The sequence below is a fragment of the Triturus cristatus genome, chromosome 9, assembly GCF_964204655.1.
Source record: "Triturus cristatus chromosome 9, aTriCri1.1, whole genome shotgun sequence".
In the NCBI taxonomy this organism is placed as follows: domain Eukaryota; kingdom Metazoa; phylum Chordata; class Amphibia; order Caudata; family Salamandridae; genus Triturus; species Triturus cristatus.
Genome location: NC_140592.1, coordinates 1,152,966,503 through 1,152,993,495, shown reverse-complemented (window position 1 = coordinate 1,152,993,495; position 26,993 = coordinate 1,152,966,503). Strand labels below are relative to the sequence as shown.

Genomic DNA, 26,993 nt, shown 5'->3' with positions numbered 1-26,993 from the left:
AAGAAAGGAAGGGGCCGGCTATCCTACCTTCGGCAATTTCAGAGTGTAATTTGTTAGCAATTACTTGTGGGAATTGCTTTGCAGATTTAAAATTTTGCGCAAACCTGCGTTGCCTGGGACCTTGATAACCGAGTTTGAAACCCTCCTTAAACCCCCACTCCAATGTTAAAGCTTTCTCCCAGAGAGGGTAAAATCTAAGCCAATGACAAAGGTTGGGAATATTAATTGGTGTAACCGCTTTTGAAAGGAGGCTGGAAAGGGATGTCTCTTCCTCTGCCCTGGCCGGTAGGGAAGTCGGAGGTCTGTTCACTAAAACATTGCAAAATGGCGTGTTTACCACCACATTTTGAACATTCGTGCCTGTATTTACATGGATACTTCTGACAGAAATTCCTTTTTAAAATTCCAACAGGCTCCTGTGGCAAACGCTGAGGGTTTAGCCCATGAGCCCACCCCTCCTGGAGTGGGTCTGTTAAGAAAGGGCCAAAGGGTAACAGCAAGCCTGCTGGCGGTATGCAATGTAGGAGGCCTCTGGGGATACATCCATTGTACCCATAACTCATTATCCACCTCGCCCCAACGTTTTTCTGGAACAAGCACCAGACGAGCTCTGAACTCTTCGTCGTAATGTAGCCATGCAAAACCTCCAAATTCTGCCTGAGCCTTTCTAATTGTATCCAAGTATTTGAAAATTGAGACCGAACGATCCGGAAACTTTTCACAGTAAACGCTTGCAAAAATCAGAAAGGCTGAGGTTCCGGAATCAATCTTAGAGGGAACCCTGGGTCTCTTCGCTAGCTTCCAAGCCTCCTCCCTAGAACCTTCCTTGGATTGGAGCTCTCTATGAAGTAACTTAAAAACATCCACAAATTCCCTGTTCCAAATTTTTTCTTTAGTATGTTTATTTAGATGTGAACCAAATGGCATGGACAATCCAATATAGGGCAACCGTTTTAAACCTGTGGTTTTGTCCTTGACGTCCTTTTCCCTTGAGACACTGAGCTAGGTGCCAACCCCTTGTCTGGAACTGTATCTGATCTGTCTTAGGGGACATCAACTCCTGTAACTTTGGAGATTCACAATGGCAACAAACCTTAGCATCCGTGGCTTTACCGGCAACTGTTACCGCTTTACGTTTTATAATATTGGATTGAGAATGACTATCAGTGACTTGCTCACCTGTTTGATGGGGCTTGTCCAGCATTGCACGTCTTCCTGTATTTACTCCGTCAGATGCCTTGGAAAACCACTCTAGCTGCTTCCAACTTCCCTCAGATTCTTGCATCTGCAAAACATTAGCTCGAGAAATCCGATTAACAAACCCCCCTGTTTGGAAAGAAAACGGTTGTTAGACAGGTCCTCCTGACTAGCAATCTCACCCTCCTCTAATTTGGATAAGTCATCCTCATCGTTAGCATGCAACCTCTGTGTAGCCCCACTACATGAAAGCTGAGCTCCATCCCCCGCACCACCATCAAATTGCCTCCAGTTCACTGCTTTTTTGAACGGGGGGAGCCTATGATCAGGTAACGGAGTTGGGAAAATTGCTTCAGCATTTTTTTCTTAATTGTGAAAAGGTGAGCAAGACACTGGAAACCTGCTGAATGGCGGTGCACTGCACCTGATGCCCTTCTGCAGCCCTGACATAGCGTTGGCCTGCAAGTCGCCACTACTTGCAGATATGTGGGTTTCTTAAAATTTGCCAGGCACTGCAGAACTGCCTCTATCCTTCGCTTCAGCCCACACCCACCTACCCTCTCCAGGAGGCTCACTAGCTGCTCTGACAGAACTAACATCTGTGCCACCAATATCAGTGGCTGAACAACTAGCCCTATCTGTTACATTAACATGCAAATGCAAGCAGCTTAAACCAGAAGATACCACAGGAACACTACTTGTACCAACCTTTGAAGAGACAACATTTGGTAAAACTGAACCATTCGCAGAGAAATTACTAGTATCAGAAGAAATGACAGGCGAAAGTGGCCTCTCGCAAGAAGCGGAGACCCCAACCTTAGATAATAGCAATTTTGTACCAAAAATAGGAATGTCACAACTAGTAGACACATTTCCAGAGAATTCATCCATAACCTCACCAAAACTGTTTAACTGAAATTTGCTAATAGATGGTGCCAACGTCTCACTGTTAGTCAAGACAACTCCCTCAGAAATCTTAGATATCCCTTGAAGAGAGGTTGGCTTCTTAGCCAACTTGCCTCGACTGAGCGTGTGCAAGCCCTCCCTCTACACTTCACCACAACAGGAAGAGCTGGCTGCTGGATAGAAGTAGGGGAGCCTCTCTAGACATTTTGCACAGGGAATTACTAACCTTTTCAGGCACAACCTCAGGGGAACTGTCTGACAATGTGCAGGCAATCACTGCAGCAGACACCCCTTCTGAGGAAGCCCTCTTCTTAATAGATGAACCGGTCCAAGCTTGACCTAACACACCAGGGGCTAATAAATCTTCCCTCCCAACCTGGCACAACACTCTCAGAGCCTCCCTCACCTTATCAGCTGCTTCTGACATGCTTAAATATACAAGAAAGCCTCCCAAAGCTAATTTAAATCACACAGGAGCGGCACAAAATGAGCGCGCTGCCTGCCTACCTCTCTTCAGGGCCCCCAACTGGCAATCATTAGAACGCGGCGTTTGAAAACGCTGTGTTCTAAAGCAGACGCCTCAACCTGCACACGCTCGCTCTGGGCGACACCAACTGCCTGAAGCTGCCCGGGGGTGGACATTCTTTGAATGCCACCCCCAATTCCCCCCATTTGCCACTATGGCATTTTACACTTAAATACATTGTAGTACACATTAGATAGAATATCCGACAAAACAGCACTGCTATGCCATGTAGGCCCTTCTTATACAGCCCTGCCAAGTTTTCTCAACCCATTCGTGATGTGCTGCTCCTGAATTCTGGGTCTTATAGTCTTGTTTATACCATTATAATACAGGAATACAAGTCCCAGACTTCAAAGTTAAAACCTGGCCTGGAGCAGCACATCACTCATGGACTTGGGATAATTGACATCTATGTTTATGGGTGCCATTGTACTTCTAATTCACCCTAACCTGTGCTACAAGTGTTGGGGAATAACACACCTTTAGAATATAGCCTGTGTAAATTTTGACAGAAGACACCTCTAAAAAAATCTTGGAATGGTTGTCCTAGTGAATATAATTGGACATGAAATAGATCCCGACCCTAATATAATCCTAATGGAGTGATGGATAACTTGCGTGGCCCGCGTCATGCTCGCATGCTTATTGCAGTTTGTTTACTGGTTGCCAAGAAGCATGTAGCGAGGTGCAGAGGCCCCACTGCTATGTGAATGGACTAGAGTCATGGACATTTATGCTAACGTACTTGCACTAAAGACCATGCCGGGTATAATAAGCCTGCGGAGCAGCATGAAAACACACAACGATTTTGAGCCAATAGTGGAACTGCTCCTCGAGGTAGAGGAGCTTTGGTAATGTTATCAGGCATGATGTCAACCTGATGTTCCCTTGCTCAGCTGTAATTGTGACGAAAAAAATACATGGTTAAGTTGTCATAGATGTACTGCACTTGCAAAGCCAAAGGCAAAGCCTGTGTGTTTGCTTGGCCATATATTCATTTGTTAAAACTACAGCAGAAAGATTTATAAAACAAATCTTGGAAAGGGAGATAGACCTTTCGGAATGAGAGTACATACTCCGCTTTCTGCAGTTATTCCCTATTCCCAAGTGAACAACTACTGAGAGAATTCCAAACCCCAGGATCACTGGGACTGCTGTGTTTTATCACCATTCACAATGAGGATCATAATCGGCCCCCAGAGGCTGCGCTACCGACACAGGAGCTGGGGTTCAGTGTTCGAGCTTTGGCAATGGCTCAACATCAAGTAGCTTAATCAATATACTAATGTAAATTTAAAAAAAATGTTTTGGGGTCGAGTTCTCAAATGCTCGCACGCGCGCTGTAAGCAAAAAATAAGGAATCCTGAACGCGAGTATCACTGGGACTGATGTGTTTTCTTACCATTCTCAATGAGGAACATAATCGGCCCCAGCGGGAGGGGCTATGGCACAGCAGCTTGCACTACCGGCTCAGGAGCTGGGGATCACTGTTCGAGCCTTGGCATTGGCTTAAAATCAAATAGCTTAATCAACATAGTAATGTAAATTTAAAAATAAAATGATCGTTAAATATATTGGGGTCAAGTTTTCGAATGCTCGACCGCGCAGTAAGTAAAAAACAAGCATTTGCAATGGAATAGGACTCGCATTTACGCGAGACCTATTGCATTGCATCTAGGACAATGGGAGGGGGGAGGGTGCGAGAAGGCCCGTACAAAGTAGTGCTCACATTCTAAATAACAGACAATGACATGAGCCAATTAAAACATGGGCAGAGAATGGGCGGAGCTTCCACTGCGTACTCCATTACTGCATGCCTCGGAGAGCGAGCAGCATATGCGCGCTGCCTCTATAGGCTCGACCTAAAAAAGGAATTCACGCTTAAGGGAACTGTGCAGCTGACTTGGCCACAAAGGCAGTGGTTTAGGCTTTTAAAGTAGCAGCGGTAACTAGATCGCAAACGAAGATTGGCACGAGCTTGGGAGTGACACAAGCAACTACTACAGGGGAAAAGTCTCCGTTTCAAAACCAGCACTGATTCACTTAACTCTCCGGTTGGCTATTTGGTGTAATTTATCTCGATCACATTAGTCTAATCATAGCAGCTAATCCATATAAAGATATATTGGTTGCAATTGATTTATGCTCCCAATTCCTATGGGTTTGGCTACAAAGAATTGCTGATACTTGAATGGTCATAAAAGACTTGCAGAGACTAGTAGCCATTGGTGGAGTTCATACCTCTCATTCAGACAGTGATCCTGCATTCTCTGCAAAGGTATTCAGGGACACTATGTCTGCTTTGGAAATATGTCTGTATTACTCACAATCCTTTTGCGCAGGTTTCAGTGGGTTAATAGAGAGTGCCAATGGTATGATTAAAATAATCTTGACCTTTAGGGTGTTAAGCACAGGACTGAGTTGGCTGTACGGGTTCTAAAGTACAATAAATAATCTGCTAAATGAGTAGTAGGTGGTCGCACTCCATATGAGATGCTCTTTATATTATCCAAGTATGCAGCTGACATAGATAATCAGAATGGTTGCGAAAGAACAAAAGTTTGACCTCAACCAGCTTTTTCTGTCTTACGCAGGGCCTGATTCACAAAGGTAATCTTTCTCTAAATGTATTAATTTGTGGTATTCACATACTATGTGCAGAGTTTTACTATCCCCCCTCTCTATACTTATGTGTGTAGAGTTCTCCACACCCAGAGATTCCACAGTGGGGGTGGAAAACTCCACACACATGCTTTAGGCAGTGTGGAGTCATAAAACTCCATGAGTAGTTTGTGAATACCAAAAGTATTAAACTTAAACAAAAGTGTAAGCTTCGGAGGAGGAGCCTAGCGCGCAATCAAGATGGCCGCGTAGGTGCGAGGCTCCCGAGGACCTCCGCGACCTCCTGAATTAATCCTGGCGATATCCTGTCCTTGTTGAGGGGACTGTGTCGGTGAACCCGAGCTGAGGCGCCGCCCGTTCTTTGGGCTCAAATCGGACCCCGAACACCGGTGGGAGCATCGATTGAAGGTTGCGGCCTTCTCCTCGCCGGCCCCCCGGATTGGAGTAGTGGGGCGATCCGGGGACGAAGTGAATAACAACGGCGAGCGGGGCTGAGCGACTCGCATACCCCGCACTTTCACTTTCGCTTTTGCGCCCTCCTTGCCTCAGGCGGGGTCGGGCTGCGGAGCGGGGTGCGGTGGTGTTGCCTTGTCCAGGTGCCCGGCTGACCCGCCGGCGGTGGGTTGACCCGCTGCCCGGTGGTCGCCCCCGTCCCCCCCCCTGACACCCGTGATTTGGTGTGGCGGCCCGTTTGGAGATCTTGGCACGACGGCATAAGGGCCAGCATGTCCACCAAACAAGATGGCGACCGGGCGAAGATGAAGACAACCCGCCGTGGCACGGCGCACCAGGCCAATAGTATGGATCGGTATACGCTCCAGAAGGGTTCTCCGGAGACAGCGCGGTCGCCCCTGGTGGGCCCGACGGAGGCACCTGCCCAACCGGTGGATCTGACCCTCCGGGACGTCATGGGCGCCATCGCAGAGATGAAGGCCTCGGTGGACCAGCGTTTCGATACCCTGGCGCAAAAAATTGACTCGGTCCTGGTGGATGTGGGCCTTGTGAGGGCAGACTTGTCAAAAACTAACGACCGAGTTGACTCCCTGGCCCACACCACAACGAGCCTCACGACGGACGTGGTGGCCCTCCAGAAGGAGGTGCGCCGGCTTGGTCAGGCGAGCGCCCTGATGGACCGGCGACTGGAGGACTCCGAGGGTCGGGCCCGGAGGAACAATGTTCGCATTATTGGTGTGCCGGAGGGCCAAGAGGCGGAGGCGGCAGATCTCTTTGTGGAAGAATTGATCCTGACTCATCTCCAGCCCCGGGGGCTGAGTAAGCTTTTTGCGGTGGAGCGTGCCCACCGGGTCCCTGGGGGCCGCCCTAAGACCGGTGCCCCGCCGCGGCCTATTATTGCCCGGATTTTTAATTTCCGGGACAGAGACGCCATCCTCCAGACCTCCAGGCAACAGGGACCGGTCAGGCTGGACAACATGGATGTACACTTCTACCCAGACTTTACTCCGGCGGTCCAGAAGCAGCGACAGAGCTTTCTCGGTATTAAACGTCGCCTAAGGGACCTAAACCTCAAGTACTCAATGCTCTTTCCGGCTAAGCTGAGGGTGGAGGTGGATGGCCGTACGCACTTCTTCGACCGGCCCGAGGCGGCTGGGGACTGGTTAGATACTTTGCCTGGAGATCGGGGTGGGGGGGGCGCGGCTGGCGGGGAGGGCCCGCCGGATCAGAATTGAGGGGTGACTGTATAGGCCTTGCTCGGGATATTACTCCTTTACCATATATTGCTTTCGTATGTTCCCCTCCCATGGAGGTCGGGTGGGGTCTGCTGGGGGCTTCCCTCCTCCTCTGGGGGACTAGTTAGTACTTAGCTATGGGGCGACAGGCACACTGCACTTTGGGGGGGCTGTCTGGGCTCATGCAGGGGTGCAGGGAGGGGGGAGTTCTGTTGGGACCGGGGGGTGGGGGGGGTGTGTTGTTTGTTAACACCGCAAGGCAAACCCGCAACTGTTTTGTTGTTTTTAAGATGCTCGGTGGGGGGCGACCGATTGTTTTGACGTATCATGGGGGGTAGGGATTTGATTGTGTTGTCATGGAATGTTAACGGCCTGGGGGATAGGATTAAACGTGGTGTGGTCCTGCAGTATTTAAAACGTATTTCACCAGATGTTGTCTTCCTGCAGGAGACACACCTTATAGGTAACACCTTTCATGCAATGAATCGGCGGGGATATCGTTTGGCGGCCCACTCCGGCTTCACTTCGGGCTCGCGGGGGGTGGGTATTATGGTCAAGAACTCGCTCCCGTTGGAGATTGACGAGGTGCGCCATGATGAGAGGGGACGTTACACTGTTCTGGTGGGACGAATGGAGGGTAGAGTGTTTATCTTTGTATCAGTGTACGTCCCGCCTGGGTTACAAGCCACTACATTTGCGGACCTGGGGCGCCTCCTTTTGGACCTTCCGGGTGGCCTGTTGGTGGTTGGAGGGGACTTTAACGCGGTTGCCTCTGGGTCTATGGATCGCCATCCCCCTAGGGACCTCCCCCGGGCACAGGCGTGGCTGCCCGGCCTTTTAGACACGCTGGGCCTGGTGGATTGCTGGCGTTTAAAGCATCCCGTATTGCAACAGTACACCTTCCACTCGGGGGCCCATGGTAGCCTCTCGCGGCTTGATTACATCCTTGTCCCGGCGGCCCATGCGGGGAGGGTGGGGGAGGTGCGCCATTTGGCACGGGGTATTTCAGACCACTCCCCATTGTTGTTGCATTTCGATGTCTTCCCGAGGGGGGATGGCAGAGTGGCCCCGATCAATGCATGGTATTTGCGCGACCCCACCATTCGTGCCGACTTGATCAAATCCTTACAGCGCTATTTCGATGAGAATGTGGGGTCGGTCCCGTCTGCCATCTCCCTGTGGGAGGCTTTCAAGGTGGTTCTTAGAGGGGAGGCCCTCTCCTTTATTTCCAATGCCCGGCGGCGCGAGCGGGAGGAGGTGACCCGGGTTGAGGCCGAGATTGCAGAACTGGAGGGTGACCTGGGGAGCGGGGTGACAGACGCCAAGTTGCACGTTTTGCATTTGAAGCAGGCGGCCTATCGGGCCCTCGTCACGGAGGCGGCCAGGGGCCTCAGTAGAGAGCAGCAGGGGCGATTGTATGATGTGGGTGACAAGGCTGGCAAATTGATTGCGTGGTTGGACAAGAGGGAGAGAGCGAGCCGCGTGGTGCCTTTGATTGAGAGCGTGGATGGTGTGTGCGTCACTGAGCCGGAAGCCATTGTCTCCTGCTTCGCGGATTATTTCCGCGAAGTCTACTCCCCGGTTTCTCCCTGCTCGGAGGAAGATTCCCATGCCTTGCTTCGAGACATCGCACTGCCCTCCCTTACGGTGGAGGACAGGGATTCGCTGGACGCCCCTCCCACCTCGGACGAAATTGCCTCGGCTATTCGCTCGGTTGCATCCGGCAAGGCCATGGGCCCCAATGGTATTCCCATTGAGCTATACAAGTTGCGCCCGGATGTGTTGGCGCCCCACCTGCGCGCGATGTTCCTCGCGGCCCACTCGCGGGGCTCCCTCCCGCCGGACCAGCGTCTGGCTACAATTGTGGTGATCCACAAGGAGGGGAAGCCCCGTGAACGGGTCACATCCTATAGGCCGATTTCGCTTTTGAACGCGGAGCCCAAAATCCTCGCCAAGGTGTTGGCCAACCGGCTGGTTGGCGTGGTGGGCGATTTGGTCCACCAAGACCAATCGGGCTTTATACCACACCGCAACACGGCGCTTAATCTGCGGCGCTTGCACGGGGTGCTCGCGCGTGTCCCATTTGTGCGGGAGCCGGCCATCTTGGCGTCCTTGGACGCCACCATGGCGTTTGATACGCTCGAATGGCCATATATTTGGGCGATGCTGGCGAAGTTTGGGTTCGGCCCGGGTTTCGTCAGCTGGGTCAAATTGCTATATTCGGGCCCGTTGGCGCAGGTGGTGGTGAATGGGCGAGTATCTGCCCCGTTCGCGCTGGGGCGGGGCACGCGACAGGGTTGTCCCCTGTCGCCTCTCCTGTTCGCCCTGGCCATGGAGCCCCTGGCGGAGTGGCTGCGGTGGCACCCTTCTATCCGTGGTCTCCGTTGGACCCCCGAGCATGAGGACCGCGTGTCTCTCTATGCTGACGATATCCTTTTGTATCTCGCCTCCCCGCGCAAGTCGCTGATCGTCCTGGTTGATGTTTTGCGCTCCTTCGGTCGCAACTCAGGCCTGGTCATCAACTGGGCGAAATCCTGTGTCTATGTGCTCTCCGGGGAGGCCCCGGTCCTGCCACGGGACTGTCCGATCCAGATTGCCTCCCAGGGTTTCCGGTACCTGGGTATATATATCACTCTTGACCCGGAGGCCCGCTATGAGCGGAACTTGCTGCCCCCCCTCCAGCGTCTGAGGGAGGACGTGGTGCGCTGGCGGCGTCTGCCGCTCTCGCCGCTCGGCCGAGCGGCCTTATTTAAAATGATGTCCCTGCCGCGCTTCCTCTACGCCCTCCAGAATACCATGGACTTGGTCCCGGCACGCTACTTTCGCGAGGTGGAGGGCCTCCAGCGGCGCCTGTTCTGGGACGGGAGGCCGCGTATTGCTCTGGCTAAATTGACGCTCCCGTGGTACGACGGAGGGGTCGCCCTCCCGGACATCAAACGGTATTACTGGGCCTCCCAACTAGCTGCAATTAATCATGGCCTTTACGGGCCCGCCTTGAACCCGGCATTCGAGATGGACAGGACGCTTCTGCCCGGTGGCGATTATAATCGAGCGCTCTACTCTGGCGCGCCCGACTCCCGTTTGACGGGACCGACGCGTGTCATGGTGCGTGTCTGGCACGCGGCTAATGCAGCTATGGGGTGGAAGGACCGTTTGACCCGAGCGTCTCCGCTGTATGCATCTGAGAGGTTGGGCTCCCTGTGGACGTCTAAGGGCTTCGAAAAGTGGGACACGATCGGAATCAGCACGGTGGGAGATCTCTGGACGAGGGGGGGATTCAAAACTTTTGAGACGCTGCAGGCGGAGTTTCAGCTGCAGGGCAGTGAGTACTTTCGGTACCTACAGGTCCGCCATGCGCTGGGCTCCGTCTTCCCGGATGTTGCATCCATTCCGGAGTCTTCCCCCCTGGAGGACAGAGTGCTAGACGGCCATGTCCCGGACAGCACGATCTCCCTCATATACAAAAAATTGATTAACGATAGATCGTGTCTGCTGACTAGTCTCCGCGAGGCTTGGGTTGCCGATGGGCTGGAGCTGGACGACGAGGATTGGATTTCCGCGGTGGCCTCTCCGAAAGAGGTGGCCATCCCGGCTCGCCTTCGTTTCGTCCAGCTCAAGATCCTTCACCGGGTCTACGTGACGGGGCCAAGGCTTTTACGTATGGGTTTCGCCGGTGATGGACTGTGTAAGCGTGGCTGTGGTGCGTTGGCGACTTTCATGCATATACTGTGGGAGTGCCCGAAGGTGGAGCGATTCTGGCGTGGTGTGCATGAGGTTCTACGAATGGTTACGCGTGTCACGCTGCTGCCTGAAGCGAGGAGATGCTTGCTGAATGTCTGGGAACCAAATGACTACTCGGTCCCGCAGGCGCGGTGGGTGACTCTGGGATACATGATAGCCAAGCGGGATATTGCCCAATTGTGGGGATCCCAGAGGCCCCCTGCGGTGTCGGCCTGGAAAGAACATATGGATTGGTGTATGTTTCGTGAAAAGGTGGTGTATGTGGCGAGGGGTAAGCCTGGGGCGTGGATGAAACTCTGGGGCCCCTGGAACGCTTACCGCGGGGGTATTTGTGAGCCGCCGCTGCTACCGGCGGCCTCACCGGCTCCGTCTCCCTAGATGGCGCCCCTCCCTTGGCCGCGGGCGCGCGGTCCCCCAATCCCTGATCTACTCCCATCCCCCTCTTCAGAATTTTGCTGCTGGTGTGGATCCCCCACTTATGGAGCACGTGTTGTCACTTTGGATCGAGGGTTGCCTTGCGGTTGTGGTTTGTATATGTTGTTTTGTATTACGAAAATGGAACCGTACTGTGGGCATGGAGCTTGGAGACCTGCACCATTGATCACTCCTGTTTTCCTACTGTGCACCGCTGAGAAATTTTTTTTTGCTGTATGTATGTAATATGTTGTTGATGCTCTAGCGGCCGGCCGGGTGGTTGTAGGCCCATACCTGTAACTTCTATAAACTGCAATAAACGGTTTCAAAAAAAAAAAAAAAAAAAAAAAAAAAGTGTAAGCTTCTCTTTGTGATTGAACCCCCAAATGTCCAAGAGCTCAGTGCAAGCTGTCTAGTGTGAAATCCTTTGGCTACGCCACTGGCAAAGAGAAGGCCTTTGAAGCTTCTGATGGGTGGATCCCAAAAGTAAGTGATCTAGTTCAAGAAAAGATGACTGATAAACAAGTGTTTGGGCCATCCTACTGACCACCAGACTAGGTCTTGCGCTAGTAGGCACACAAATTGTAATTTTGTTACCGTTAACTGGTTCAAAGAAAAACAGCAAGTATTATGTGGCCAATTCTGTTCAGCAGACCACCTCTGACACCAAGCAGCATCCGGAATAGAACTTCACAACCTTTCCCTACTCTGAAATAGCTACCCAAAGAAGAGTACAGCAATGCTGATAAATTAAGTCTCAAATCAGGTACCATCAAGACTGCTATGTCTCCAGCAATAGACAGATTCCATGGAAAAACCTGATGCTGCAATTTTGACAATTCCAACAGTTGCAACTGCTGCATTGGTTTATTATGAACGCCGATTGAGCCAACATCAATTGTAACGATGCCTTTGCAAGATATAACTCTTTATGAAGATTACTCCAAATTTGAAATAGATAATTTGCTGATTCACTCCACAGTCACCCAACAACACCAATTGTTTTCTGCTTACTATTGTTTATGTGAAAGCAATCTATTACCACTATGGTCCTACTTCTGGATTGCTACTGGAGGGTTCCTATTTCTAATGTAGCTCATTATGCTGATCATTGTTTTACTGTTACTAAATGCACATTACGTTCCTGCTAAAATTGTGCCTTTACCTGTGGTTCAAGAACTACAACCACTTTCTTCTTCAAATAGAGTACGACAAGATCATCATGCTGTGAATATCACCACGTATCCTGTACCAGAGGGCATGTTTTGGGAAATTGTTCCTAATCAAACAAAAGGGCCCACTGAGATGTCACAGATCCCCTACATTTTAAACATTTGAATAGATGTTATGATAAGACCTGGTTCCTTTTCAGGTGAATGGGGCATTAAAATAGTTTAACGTATGATGTTAAACCTCAGGCCCACACAGCCTTCGATAATGAGGATGCTTATTTAAATGCTGATAATTATAAAGAAAGGTATTGCCACCATCATTTTGGCCATTACTACATACACAGAACTAGTTATCCCAAAGGGATATATATTATGCACTGCCAGGCACCACTTTTAAATAGTCACCCGAATTTCTTGAAGAAATTCCCTTATTTCAGCATTGCTGACAGGACAGATCCTTCAGCTGTATCAAAGGTACCTTGCTACCAATTACAAATGAATTTACTCCTGTGACTTAATTAGAAATCTTGCTATACAAGACTATGAGTATTTGAATGAAAATGTGGATGAAAAATGTATTTGGGGAGCAAAGTTTTGGCAAAGGCAAGGTACAGCGGCCCTATACAGAGTATGCTTCATACCCAGAAAAATCATTTACCTGAAAAAAGAATTCAGCAGACCACTTGTCTGGGATTAGATTCCACAAGGGATGTAAAAACATCCTCTATTCCAAAACTTAATTCGACTCAATTGAAAAATTGCTAGAAGAAAGAAAATATCACAGATGCTGAATTAAATGATGAGATTTAAAATTGTACATATAGCTTAAATAAATTACATCCTGAGAATTTAGCCCTATTAATACAGATATGTGCGTTGCATCAATCAATATCTTTCCAAAACATGGTCCTCCAACTAACTGCCAAGACCCCAGGAATGATATATACACACCTGTGTAGGAAAGATGAAGAGATGTGTGGAATGGTGAAATTAAGTGAGTTTATTCCAACAAGACCCTTACACGTCTTATGCAGATGCTCACTTCAAAGTAACTGCCAACACATCACAGGTAAAAGACACAGATGGAATGTAGGGGTATGGGGTGACAGGGAGTACCAATGGAAAATGGGGGAATGCGATTACATCATAGAGTTGTCTCGTGCCACCTAGTGCCACGCGCTACAGGAAAGGGTATGTCGCGTGCCACTTTGTGCCATGTGCTGACGTACCTCATTACAACACATCTTCCTCTCGTAAAACAAAACAACAAGAAAGTAAATAGGTTAAATCTTAGGATGAAATTGTAGCTATCGCAAAATTACATAATCATTAAACTTATAGGGTTTGATAATAGCTCTGCCAAATCTTCCTGTGGCGCCTTTGTAGGCTGTAATGTCATCTAATTGCGAAGGTGAGACATGCTCATCTCCATGGTGTGGCACAAGACTGCAGGAAGGTTCAGTAGATGATGGAAATTCATTAACAACAGTACTTCTAATATTTACAATTTCATTGTTATGTTAAAATTGAGACTTGGCGACAGAATCTTCAAAATCCAACCACAAATCACTTTTACAATTTCATTTGCCCGGGAATTATATTTTATATTTGGCACATGAGCAGGCTTGCTATATATTTAGCAAGCCTGCTCGTGTGCCAGACCTTGCCATCACTGATTTCAGCAGAATTGCGAAAAAGCTTGCAAATCCATAGGGGACAAGTGAACCTACTCTCACCTTTCCTGTTCTTTTTTTCTAAACGTACTCTTACCAAATCCCCAGATTTTAATGAATTACATTTGACACTATGTTTTTTATCATACCCTTCTTTGTAATACGTTTGAGCTAGAGCTATTTTTTCCTCACTGATTCTGGTGATCATTTCACTTGTTTCAAAACAGGCATCCAACCAAGATCTTTGCTTACAGCCTGTCTACTTCTCACCAAAACGAATGGAATTTTGCTTGTGATGACACTAGGTATTATTCTGTAAGCCTACATTAACTGGAAGATCTCATCTTCCCGACTCAAATTACTGTTCCTAGACAATTGTATGCACCTTTTAAGTACTCGGTTGAAATGATCGACAAGACCATTTGCTTCCGGGTGACACAATGAAGTGGTGGTGTGCTTGAAACAATTTCTCTCCAGAAAACCTTTGAAAGATGTGGACATGAATTGTGGTCTGCTTTCAATTAAAATGCATTTCGGTAATCCTTCACTCTTAAAGAGTTTGTCAAGGAACTTGATTATACTGGCACTATCAGCATTGGGAACTATTTTAATTTCTGGCCATTTAGAGAAATGATCCATCAGAACCAAAATATATTTAATTGTGCCATCATGACCTTCTACAGATCCCAAAATGTCAAGACCAACCCTTTCCCAGGACATGCTTGGATATTCGATAGTGTTTAAAGGAACTTTAAATGTTTTAAGACTTGTCAGAGTCACAGCAAGCTATGCATTCTCTGACAAAGATTTCAATGTGTTTGTCAAGGCCAGGCCACTAGTAATTACTTTTTATCCTCTGTTTAGTTTTGGAAGTATGGAGATGACCTTCATGGCAGAGTTTGAGTAACCTTTTCCTTAAACTGACTGGGGGAACCACTTTTCCCTTCTGAAATAGAACACTGAACTCAGTCCTGAGTTCCCAATGGACTCTTTCATTCAAATTAAGATTTTTTTTCTCTGGCCATTTGCTGTTAATGAATTCACAAATGCCCTGTAAAGTACTATCTCTGTACATATGCTCTTTCCATTCAGATAAATGAATTTCACCCAACCCTTCACAGAAGAGTAAAGATACTTCCTCTTCATCATTCAGATGGTTTTCTCTGTCAACATAGGGCAACGGCAATTTGCTCATAATATCTGCGACTCTGTTCTTAATACCAGGCCAGTATTCTACTTCATATGTGTAATTTAGTAGTTTAACAGACATTTTACTTAATTTAGGAGATGCATTCTGAAGACCTGTTGTGGATATAATTTTGATAGGCGGTTTATGGTTCATGGTAACCCCAAATGTACAAACGAAAATGGTTGAGTGCCCACACACATAGTAGCGCTTCGTGCTCAATAACAGAATACTTTTCTGCTGTTGTGAGAGATCATGAATCTATTTTCATCGTCTCTCTGCGATAAGACTGCCCCTAATCCTTTATTACTAGCATCAGTGGTAATAATTATGTGTGCTGATGGATCAAAACCTTTAAGGGAGGGTGCATTGGATATGTTATTTTTGATATTTTTAAAAAGCAATCTGGCATGTTAACCGCTTTGGTGCTCCTGACGAGCCCAGCTCATCATGAGGCACAGTGGAGCTGTGCTCATGACGAGCTGGGCTCGTCATAACGGTCGAGGCCCGCCCACGCGCGATTGATTCCCCGCCTGTGCGGGAGAATCAATCAGTGGGCGGGGTCGTGACGAGCTCAGCTCGTCATGAGCACAGCTCCACTGTGCCTCATGACGAGCTGGGCTTGTCACGAGCACAGCGCCGCCGCCCCCCCCGCACCGCAGGCGAAGGGGTGAAGGACCATTGGAATTTTACCCTGTTTTTAAGAAGCTGCCTTATGTGGTATGTTTCTCTGAAAAATTACGAATAAGCATTGAATAGTATTCAGTTAAACCAAAAAACGTTCTCACATCATCTGCTGGTTGGACAGGGTGCATTAGCAATTGCTTCAACTAAGCCTTGTTTGGGTTTAACACCATCTCTACTGATGCTGTGACCCAGATACACAACCTATTTTGAGCAAATTTACATTTATTTAGTTCAACTGTTAACCTATTTGATTTTAGGATATCAAAAACCTTTCTTAATCATGCATCATGTTCCGCTTTCTTAATACCCATGACCAAAATATCATCTTGGAAAATGTTTACGCTGACCACACCTTAAAAAATATTGGACATTACTCTTTGAAAGAGAGCAGCGGCAGACACCAAGCCAAATAGTACTCGGTGTGGTGGTAACAACCAAAGGGTGTTATGAAAGTGGTGTGAGAAGGTGGCCCGGTATATGCTGTCCACTAATTAAAGTGGGCACCCTGTACCAGTCCACACGACCCTTATGATGTATGAGGTCAAAGATAACCTTTATGAAAGCTATCCTAGTGGTAGCTATGGAGAGCAACTTTCAGGCTTAATCTTGAAGGAATGTAAAGCAGCTTGTTTTACCAGAACATCACCTCCTGAATGACTAAAGGAGAACCACACAGTAGTTATAATAATATGTATTTATTAATATAACACTCTCTACTATCCTCTACACGAGGATAGAACACAAAGCACACAATACTGGATCAATAGAACAGTTGCAAGTAGCACAATACACAGCGGGCTCCAGGGAGAGACGGAACCATATACTAAAATAGTGGTATAACAGTCACAACTGGGATCAAGACAAGGTCTAGAGCACCTAGAATCACTAGGACCCCAAGGAACCACCCAAGGTGACTAGACAGGGACCCCATTGAGGCCAGGTGCAGTGTGGTAACGCGACTGCGGGCTCTGTACAATTCTATGGGAAAGTCGCGGTTACACTTTTAAGGTTTAAGGACCCTTCTAGGAGGACTTCGAGAGAACCCTTTAGAACTTAAGAGTTTGAAGAGCCACCCCACCCATGGATACCGTGATACCAGAGTTACCTATCTTTGCGGAGCCGGGTGCATAGGTCGGAAGTGGCGTCGGAAACCCTTGTCGTTCTCAATGGAAGGTTGTTTATTTAGCTACCCTAAGACAGGATTAAAAACAACAATGAGCTGAATGATGAGAATGTCAAGATTCAAGACAGCTACATCAAAGTGATCAACATGTTTCGGCCATTGGTGAACTCTAAAAGTATCTAGGCCTTCGTCAGGATCCAAAGAAATAACAGCTATTGCAACAAGTGAAAGTAAAAAAGAAAAAAGAAGAAGGTGGCATATACTATATCAGAGTTTAAGTGTGTTCAGTAGGATCCACCGCTTCAACCTGTAGTGGGTGGCATAATACATGCTTCAGCCCATGAGAGACCTCTGGGGTACGTATGCCCTGGATACATGTGTACCATATACTAGGGGCTGATAAGGGTACCCCAGTATCCAATCTGTACATGTATGTCAATTTAAGGGAGAAAGAAGATAGACTGGGGTCCTGATTAGCAGGATCACAGTCAGACTAGTTAAAAACAGTGAGACATCATGCAAAAGGTTGGGGTAACCATAAGAAGCAGACACTACTTTCCTACAAGTGGTATATTTCTTGCTATCCTCATGCAAAGGTACTTGGCTGTATGCCAATCTTAAATTGATGGTAGAGAATCAACTCATGCCTTTGGTGACACTAAAAATCTTGGTAATGCAAGGTAGGGGAAAGTGATCGAGTATATTTCTATTGAGATCACTGAGGTCAACACAGAGTCTAAATTTACCTTTAGGGTGCTTAACAACCACCAATGGCGACACCCATTCACTAGACTCCACCTTCTCAATGATGCCATCAGTGGCTACTTTTTTAAGTTAATTATGTACTTCTTCTCTAATTGAAATTGGTGTATGCAAGGTGTAGCCTTGAGTTTAATTTCTAATCGGTGTTCAAAATTGTTTAATAAACCCACTGTGCTAGAAAATACCTCAGAGTATTCCTCATGGATGTTCGAGTTATTCTTGTCTAGATCATTATTTGAAAGAACTGGGTCAGCACAATTAGGGTCAAGAATAACTTGTTCAGCCTGATCACTCCAACCAATGAGAGAAGGTCCTTTCTTTGCCACAAATAGTTTACACATTACCGTCCTGTTTTTGGATTTGAATTTGAGAGTCCGCGTTCCAATGAAGTCAATGCTGTCACCAGTGTAGCTTTTTGTGATAACATTGGATTTGTCGAAAACTGTGCCTAGTTTTTCAGCAAAATGTTGAATCCATATTTCCTCATTAACAATGCTGAAGGGTGACCCTGAATCGGCAACAACATTCATCATTACACCACCCATGTTAACCTCACACGTAGGTTTCTTAGCTTTTTTAAGATTTACATCCAAAATATCAAAGTCTATGCAAAATACACACTTGACATCTGAGGAATCGGAGTCCTCTGATTCATCTCAGTTTACAGGATCATTGTCATGAACATGCTGAACTAATCTCCTCCGTTTTGTATTTTTCTATCTGCAAACCTTGGCAAAATGTCCCAATATACTACATGATGCACATTTCTGGTATTTGGCTGTACATTTTTAAAATTGGCCAAATGTTTACTAGAACCACAACAATAGCATTTAAAATTTGATTTATAGTCACCAACTGGTTTTCCCGTACTCTTCTTTTCATCATTTGGATTTTTTTTATGTTTTACTTCAGAACTACAATTGTTCTTGTTGCTGTGCCTATTGTATTTGGTAGTGTAAGACTTGTTAATAAGTTTACTTTCGTTTGAATCATCTAGCACAGCTGTAGCACATCTCCCTGTGAACACCGCCTTCTTGACCAAAGCAACAACCTCTTTGAGCAGAGACTCACCGTTGAACCATGGTTTATCCTGAATGTTAGGATTGCTAATGTGCATAATGATTTGATCACAAATAAATTCTTACTGTAGACTACCAAATCTGCAAGTTAGCTCCAAAGTACTTTAGACAGACACATATTCATCAATATTTTCTATTATACCTTGTTTGCGTTGAAAAAATGTAAATCTGTCTACAGCTACAATAACAATTGGTGAAAAATGTGCATCTAGATCCTCCATCGCATGGTTAAATACATCATCTCCTTCACGTTCTTTTTTCTCAATTTGGTTGTAAGTTTTTAAACCAACGGGACCTAAGCAATACAGTTTAACTTTTTTCTTATTTTCAGTGGGTGAAATCCTCCTCATCAAAGGTTTCTATATAATTGCAAAAGTATTCTTTCCATTCCTTCCATGGCATGAAAGGTTCACCCTTTAAATGTTTTAAATCCGTGGAAGCACAAACTAAAAACCAGAAATTACACAACTATTGAGATAAAATCTATATGTATCAATTGTGCACTGCTAAATGTAAAATCCTTGCAAACAAACAAGATGTCTGAGAACATAGTTTGAATATCCTCTAGGTATCCCGCAAAATAAAAGTATCCCTTAAATTCTTTTAAATGGCATGAGATTAAAGGTTCAGGTAGTGAGCTGCCTTAACTATTATCCAAATTTTTTACTGAAATCACTTTGTTGACACTGCTTCAGGATTGATCGCAGTATAATGTTGAGAAAGAAATGTTTCCTCGACTAGATGAAAAATAAATTGAATTAAGGATGCTTTAAGATTCCATAGCTCACCGACTTAATAAAGAGTTTTTTTCCCTCAGGCGAGATGCAAACTCCGCGGGTGCTACGTACACAATGAGTGAATCAAAATGGCCGCTGACATCGTTTAATGTGATGATTCCACAGGCGAAGGGCACACACTGCTAGAGGATGTGTGCTCAAACTTCCGTTGATGATGTGCCCTTCACGTCATCCTTTCTCTCAAGCTTTCGCCATGCAAACATCTCCCTTGATCTCGCAGGTCACATACGCTCCGCGCAGCAGTGGCTTCCAAAAACAGTGCGATTGCAAATATCTCACTGCAAAAGATGATGTCTGAGGTTAACCACACACAAAGGATATTCTCCAGATGAAGCTGTCAGGACATCGATTCAGCCGACCAACATTTTCTGTATTTCACCCCAAAATTCTTCTTGAGATTCTTATCGATGTCGCAGGGGGCAAGATCAACTCCTTGGAGTAGTGACATTAAGTGATTTTATTCCAACAAGCCCCTTACACATCTTATGCAGATGCTGGCTTCAAAGTAACTGCCAAAACATCACAGGTAACGGACACAGATGAAATGTAGGGGTATGGATGACAAGGAGTACCAATGAAAATGGGGGAATGTGATTAGATCATGGAATGAACAGTTTGATCTTACCATAGGTTTATCTTTTGTACCTTGCCTCATTAATTTGAAATCAAATATATGGCTGGGTTTGCTTTTTATCAACATGCATATTTTATGTCATGCTTTTATAAATTTGTTCATACCCCTCTAAAATGTTTTCATAAAGAATGCAACATTGTATTAAAATGTTTTTTTATGATGTGTAATTCAAATATGTTCATATGTGATTTTCACATGATATTTTAGAAGAAATATTATTTCAATGCTTTTAGTATAATACATGACTCAAAATTAGTTCATCTAAACCCACAATCCACCGATTGTCGTAAACATGGTACCAGACCTAATTAGCTTCTATTTACTTTTAATAGAGAGTGGGAAGTTCTTATAAGACATACACAAATGTTGACACAATGGAAAAATTGACCTGCTGAGATTATTTGCCATTGATAAGGTGCCAATTTCTGTTTGAGGGGACAACCGCACACATAGTCTGAGGCAGTTGGAATCTAAATACATTCCCCACACTTGGGGCCATATGTAGGAAGCCCAATACCGGTCGGTAACGGCCGATTTTTTGGTAAATATACCGTTACCGACCGGTATTTAGGCTTTTGCTATGTAGGGGGATCATTTCTGGATTCGGTAATTTACCGAATCGGTAAAATTACCTATTCTGTAATTTTACCGATTCGGTAAATACCGAATCCAGAAATGAGATGTAGGGGGAGTGTGTCGTGGGTGTGGGGATTCGTTATTTACCACCAACTAAAAGTTGGTGGTAAATGACGAATAGGTGTAAAAATGCATTTTTGTGCACTTTGAAGTGTGCAATGTGGCAGACATACATGCCCTTAGGGCATGTATGTGCGCCACATGTGCACACATGGACTATTCAGGGGTGCAACAGGGTGTCAATGTGACACCCTGCCACCCATGATACTGCCTCCCCCATTACCGATTCGGTATTTACCGATTCGGTAATGGCAACTGGCTTCCCATTCATTCCTATGGGCCTCCAGGCCCATAGGAATGAATGGGAATCCAGTTGCCATTACCGAATCGGTAAATACCGATTCTAAAATACCGACACTTACCGAATCGGTATTTTTTTACCTACATTTCATTTACCGATTCATAAATACCGAATCGGTAAAATTCGGTATTTAAGAATCGGTAAATGTAATTTACCTACATATGGCCCTTAATCTTTTAATATAGACCCAGGGACTTGTCCCACCTGGGGCCTAATTAAGCGAATCCTGCTGATTTAAGTAAAAATAAATGCTTTTTTGACACTGAACAGGCCTAGGGGGTCAGGCTGCCTCCTTTTCTTGATTTTTACCCTTTTGTGACCTTTTTTTCTTGTGACTCGGTTCAACCGAGTCACAAGATGGCTGCCAATATTTCCTGGTTTGAAGTGTTAACAGCCAATCAGATCTCAGGAACAAGATCGGGAGGGTTCGCGGAACCTCTGCGGCCATATTTGCATGTCTGAGAAATGTTTTAATTTCTCTGGAACTACTGAATGGATTTACACCAATTAACAAAAAGAGTGCACTCTGGACCAAGAGCTACCTTACTGCCAAATTTGGTGTAATTCCGTTCAGCAGGTCGGGCTGTAGCTGCGCCAACACTTTTCTATGGAAATCAACATGGAGAAAAAGTGTTTTGGGGCCACCCCTTTTCTCGGCCCCTGCTTGAAGGATCACCCCGAACTTTTCAAGACAGCAGCTAAAGTGAGTGGGCCATTCATTTTGAAAATTTCACGGACATGTCAAATGGGGCCAAAGATATTGGCAAAAGAAAAAAGGCTTTTTGAATAGTAACAAGGTCCTCTATCTATAACTTCCTACTGGTGACCACCAGTAGGTAATATTTATGTATACCCAACCAACCAATTGTTGAGGAGCAACAACAACTGAACACCTGTGGTACTGTGTGCACAGGATTTAAACCAAAATCTACATTCCAGCCTATCATGCCACGAGACGCAATTGATATTTTTAAGGAACAAAGAACAGCTCAAGTAACAAAACTGAACCATCATATACAAAGAACGCGAGCCCACAAAATCACAAGTATTGCCAACTAATGAAGAAATTACAAGGCAATGATCAAATTGTCATCAGAAACTCCAACAAAGGGGGAAATATAGTAATTTTGCCTAAAGCAGATTACATGGAGGAGGTAATGAAACAACTGAATGATTGTGACTGTCACAAAAGAAGTACCAGCCAAATAACTCATGCTACTGGGAATGAATTTTATTCTAAGTTACTTGCCTGGAAAAGTGCAGGACTCCTCATTCCAGAATATAAGTATTTGAAAAATGATCATCCAGCGATGCTTGTAATTTATTTAATCCCAAAAATACATAAGAATGCGGCCACACCACCGAGGAGACCAATTATCTCAGTGCAAAAAAGTCTCTTTGAGAACACATCACATTACATTGATTTCTTCCTACAGGAACATGTGTGTTCTTTGCCATCCTACATACAGGATACCAGTGACTTTCTCAGACACATTCATAATTGTCCATGAGAAGAGGACTATTTTATAATGACTTTGGATGTCACCAGGCTACATACAAGCATTCACCACAAGAATGGCATAAGAGCCCTGTAACATTTGTTAGGCACCAGATCAATCTGCTTATGCCAACACAATAAGATGCTGGTGAATATGACTACAGTTTGCCTAGAAAACAATTTCTGTATGTACCAGAACCAAATTTTTCAGCAGATCAAAGGTGTCGCAATGGTGGCCAGTTTCTCCCAGAGCTATGCCTGTCTACACATGGGATGATGGGAAAAGCTGATCCTCAGGACAGTCTATAAGGAAGTACTTGATAAGCATGTCGTTATATAACTAAGATATATTGATGATTTATTTATAATTTGGCGTGGCGCTAAAGAGAGTGCAATGAACTTTCTATCTTAGATTAATGTTAACTATATCAATTTGTCGGGAATCAGTTTGTTTTTTGGATATAGAGGTGTTTATTTTAAATAAGAAAATTTAAACAAAATTACACAGCAAACAAACAGCTGGAAACACCACAATACATAGCATTCCATGTGGAGAAATGCTTAGAATTAGAAGACTTTGTAGTAGTAACATCGATTTGATTATAGCCCAAAGAGACAGCAAAAACAGTTTTTTAGCAAGAGGATACTCAGAGAACACCATTGACACAGCAATCAGAAAAACCCTAGCGTTAGGTTGGTCAGATTTGCTGTTTAAAACATCAGACAGTGAGGTAGGTCCCTCAATAACAAATCAAAAAGCACAGGAAGAACAAAGTACAAGGCTAATTCTAACTTATAACAAACAAAATAATTGTTTATGTAATATAATCACGAAGAATTGGCCAATTGTTCTACGTGATTCAGTAATAGGGGACACACTACCTAAAAGACCAGCTCTTACCTTCAGAAAAGCAACTTCTATGAGCAAAGCAAACAAACTAAAACAAAGTCTAATTGGCTGACACAAAGGAATGGTTTTGTAAAATGCACCACATGTTCCGCATGTAGATTTGGTATAAATAAAACATCCTTTTCAACACCTTTAAAGATCAACCAACAAACATCCAAAAATTCTTAACATGTAAAACTGACTATGCAGTATATGTGTTGGAGTTAACCCTGGGCGGTGATCTACACTATGCTCGCGGAGTTTGCGCCGTTTCGGTAACTTCGCAGTTCGCGTAGAACGCGTAGTTACTGAATACTACGCAATCTGCAATGTAGCGTAGCTGTTTTTCTTCTTCGCACGCTCAATATACGTTTTTGCGCGCGCGGTTATGACTTACCGTGATTCTGCGTTCCCCGACGACATTACCTATCCGTTTCACGTGAGCCACGAGATTTGGAATCCGGCCGCACGATCCCATGAGAGTGTGCGAACGCGAACACGTCATTCGGAGCGATCTGACTTCCGGCGGCAGTGTTGGTAAGATCGTGATCCCGAACACGCAGAAACTACAATCTGGCGAAGAACATCTCTCGAGCATCATAAAACCTTCTCTAAAATGATCATTTTGCTAAAAAAAAAAAACTCCTCAGATTATGATTTGGCTGTAGTTTTTTGTGCAAGGAGTCCTTTTTCTTATTTTACTTTTTGTGCAAGGAGTCCTTTTTCCTTTTTTACTTTTTATTTCAGGAGGAAGGAAGTGCCCCAGAGTCTCCAACTTCCTGTTCCTGTCCAGCAGGCTCCTCTCAGTGCTTTGTCCATGTGCTGTTCACTTTCATTTGGATTTGGAGCTGGAAGGATCACTTTTTGTGTCTGTCTGCTGCATCATATCATTGGATTGGATTTGAGGACTTTTGGAATTTGGATTGGAGATTTTACAAGTTAGAGAATTGGTGTACTTTTTTATTTGATTGGGGCTTGTTTGTACCTTCATTTTTGGGGGATTTTCATCATTTTTAACATTTATTGTTGTGGGTGGCCTGTAGTTTCAGTAGGGGCCTAGTTGTTTTTCTTTGAAATTTCAGCCAGTAGGCCCAGAGGTAACCATGGGTGCATGTTTCTGTGGTGTCTGTTGAATTAAAAATATCATGTAGGGCATGGATGGCATTGGATTGAATTGCTAAATGTGGTTTTTGGGGTGTATTTCACTTTTTGGGTGTGTGTTAATAAATAAAGACTTTTGTTGAATGTGTGTGTGTGCTTGCTGTGTAACTTTCCAACCTTTCGTAGCCCTGTTGATTTTCGTTTTTGCATTTTTGTATTAAAGCTGTGTTGTTGAGCAGGCCTCCTATGTCTGGTCATATATAAGCCTGCTTGAGTTCATTGTTTTCCATGGCCTGTTGTGACTGTGTGAGTGACCATGTGGCTTGGGGCCATTTTGTGGTGGTAGTTTAGTAGTGTGCTGCTTTTGCCATATAGGCCTGCATGTCCTTTCTTTGTTCCCCTTGGCTTATGCTTGTTGTTGTTGTGGCCTTGCCATGTGGGTGGCGGCCATTTTGTGAAGGCAGGCAGTGTCATAAGCCTGCAGTCATTGTCTGTCTTCACTTTCTTGTTATTGTGGGTGGCCTGGCCATGTGGGTGGCGGCCATTTTGTAGAGTAAGGTAGTATGCTTTTGCCATAGGCTTGCATTGTCTGTCTTCCATTTCTTTTTGTTGTGGGTGGCTAGCGGCCATTTTGTGGAGCCATCCAGGCGGTGTGCACTGCTTTTGCCATAGGCCTGCATTCATTGTCTGTCATCACTTTCTTGTTATTGTGGGTGGCCTGGCCATGTGGGTGGCGGCCATTTTGTGGAGTAAGGCTGTATGCTTGCTTTTGCCATAGGCTTCCAAGCTTGTGGCCTAGTCTGCTAGTAGGCCCAGAGGTAGTCCTCATGGGTGCAGAAAAACTATTTCTGTGTTGTCTGTTGAATTTTAACATCATTTATGGCATGGATGGCATTGGATTGAATCGCAAAATGTTGTTTTGGGGTGGAATTTCAGTTTTTTGGTGTGTGTTAAATAAATAGGCCTTTTCAGCCAGTAGGTAACCCTGGGCGTTCAGCTCGCGTAGTTTTGGCAACTCCGCACTGCACGACAACGCGGACTTACACTTTTTTTCTACGCGATAATGACTTTTTGTGAAGATCGCGATGCTGAACACGCAGAATTTGCAACCTGGCGAAGAATATCTTTCGAGCAGCATCAAACCTTCCCGAAAATGATGATTTTGTTCATTTTGCTCAAAAAACTCCTCACGTTGTCATTTGACTATAGTTTTTTGAGCAAGGAGTAATTTTTCATTTTTTACAATTTTTTTAAAGCGGAAGGAAGTTCCCCAGAGTCTCCAACTTCCTTGTCCTGTCCTTTCTCTTCACTTTCTTGTTATTGTGGGTGGCCTGCCCATGTGGGTGGTGGCCATATTATGAAGCCAGGCATTGTGCTTTTGCCATAGGCCTGCATTGTCTGTCTTGTCTTCCTTTTCTTGTTGTTGTAGGTGGCCTGGCCATGTGGTGGCGGCCATTATGTGGGACCAGCCACTGTGCTTTTGTCATAGGCCTCCAAGTTTGTGGCCTAGTCTGCCAGTAGGCCCAGAGGTACTCATCAATCATCATGGGTGATTGAAACAACTGTGTTTGTGTTGTCTGTTGAATTTAAACATCATTTAGGGCATGGATGGCATTGGATTGAATTGTAAAACGTGGTTTTTTGGGGGGGTTCACTTTTTGGGTGTGTGTTAGGCCTTTTCAGCCAGTAGGGCCAGAGGTGCTCATGGGTGCATGAAACAACTGTTTCTGTGGTGTCTGTTGCATTTCATTTAGGGCATGGATGGCATTGGATTGAATTGCAAAATGTGTTTTTTTGTGTGGTGTATTTCACTTTTGGGGTGTGTTAAATAAATGCCTTTTTTGCATGTGTATGTGTTGTTGTTGTGGTTGTTGTGTAACTTTCCAATCTGTTTTTAGCCATGTGGATCTTTGTTTTTGCATTAAAGCTGTGTTGTTTATCAGGCATCCTTTGTCTGGCCATATAGGCTTACTTGAGTTCATTGTTTGCCTTGCCTTGTGCCTGTGAGTGACCATGTGGCTGGGGGCCATTTTGTGGTGGTAGTTAAATCCCACCTTCTTTGCAAATACTGGGGTCCGTAATCGCTGCATTCTACCCTTTATTCATCCCCCGGTATTCATTCCTCCCTGATAGTCATTTTCTGTCTGACTCCTCTCCCCTCTCTCTCCCTCCTTGACTTTTTTTTTCTCCACTCTAATGCTACCCTCACTCCATTTAACACTTACCTCGAGCTCCTCCTCAATTCACCCCCAAACTCGTTGCTCCCTTCCCCTCTCTTTTGCTCCTTCCAACCCTATTTCA

At 45.4% G+C, this 26,993-nt stretch overlaps 1 long non-coding RNA gene across 1 annotated transcript in view; it reads left to right on the top strand.

Annotated features, from left to right (window-relative positions):
- The window catches only part of LOC146799537 (uncharacterized), a 136,839-nt gene extending 116,468 nt beyond the window's left edge, over positions 1-20,371 (top strand). Inside the window, exon 3 of the long non-coding RNA XR_014968938.1 lies at positions 19,594-20,371. This is a non-coding gene — a long non-coding RNA (uncharacterized LOC146799537). The remainder of the gene's footprint in view (positions 1-19,593) is intronic.
- The last annotated feature ends 6,622 nt before the right edge of the window (positions 20,372-26,993 follow it).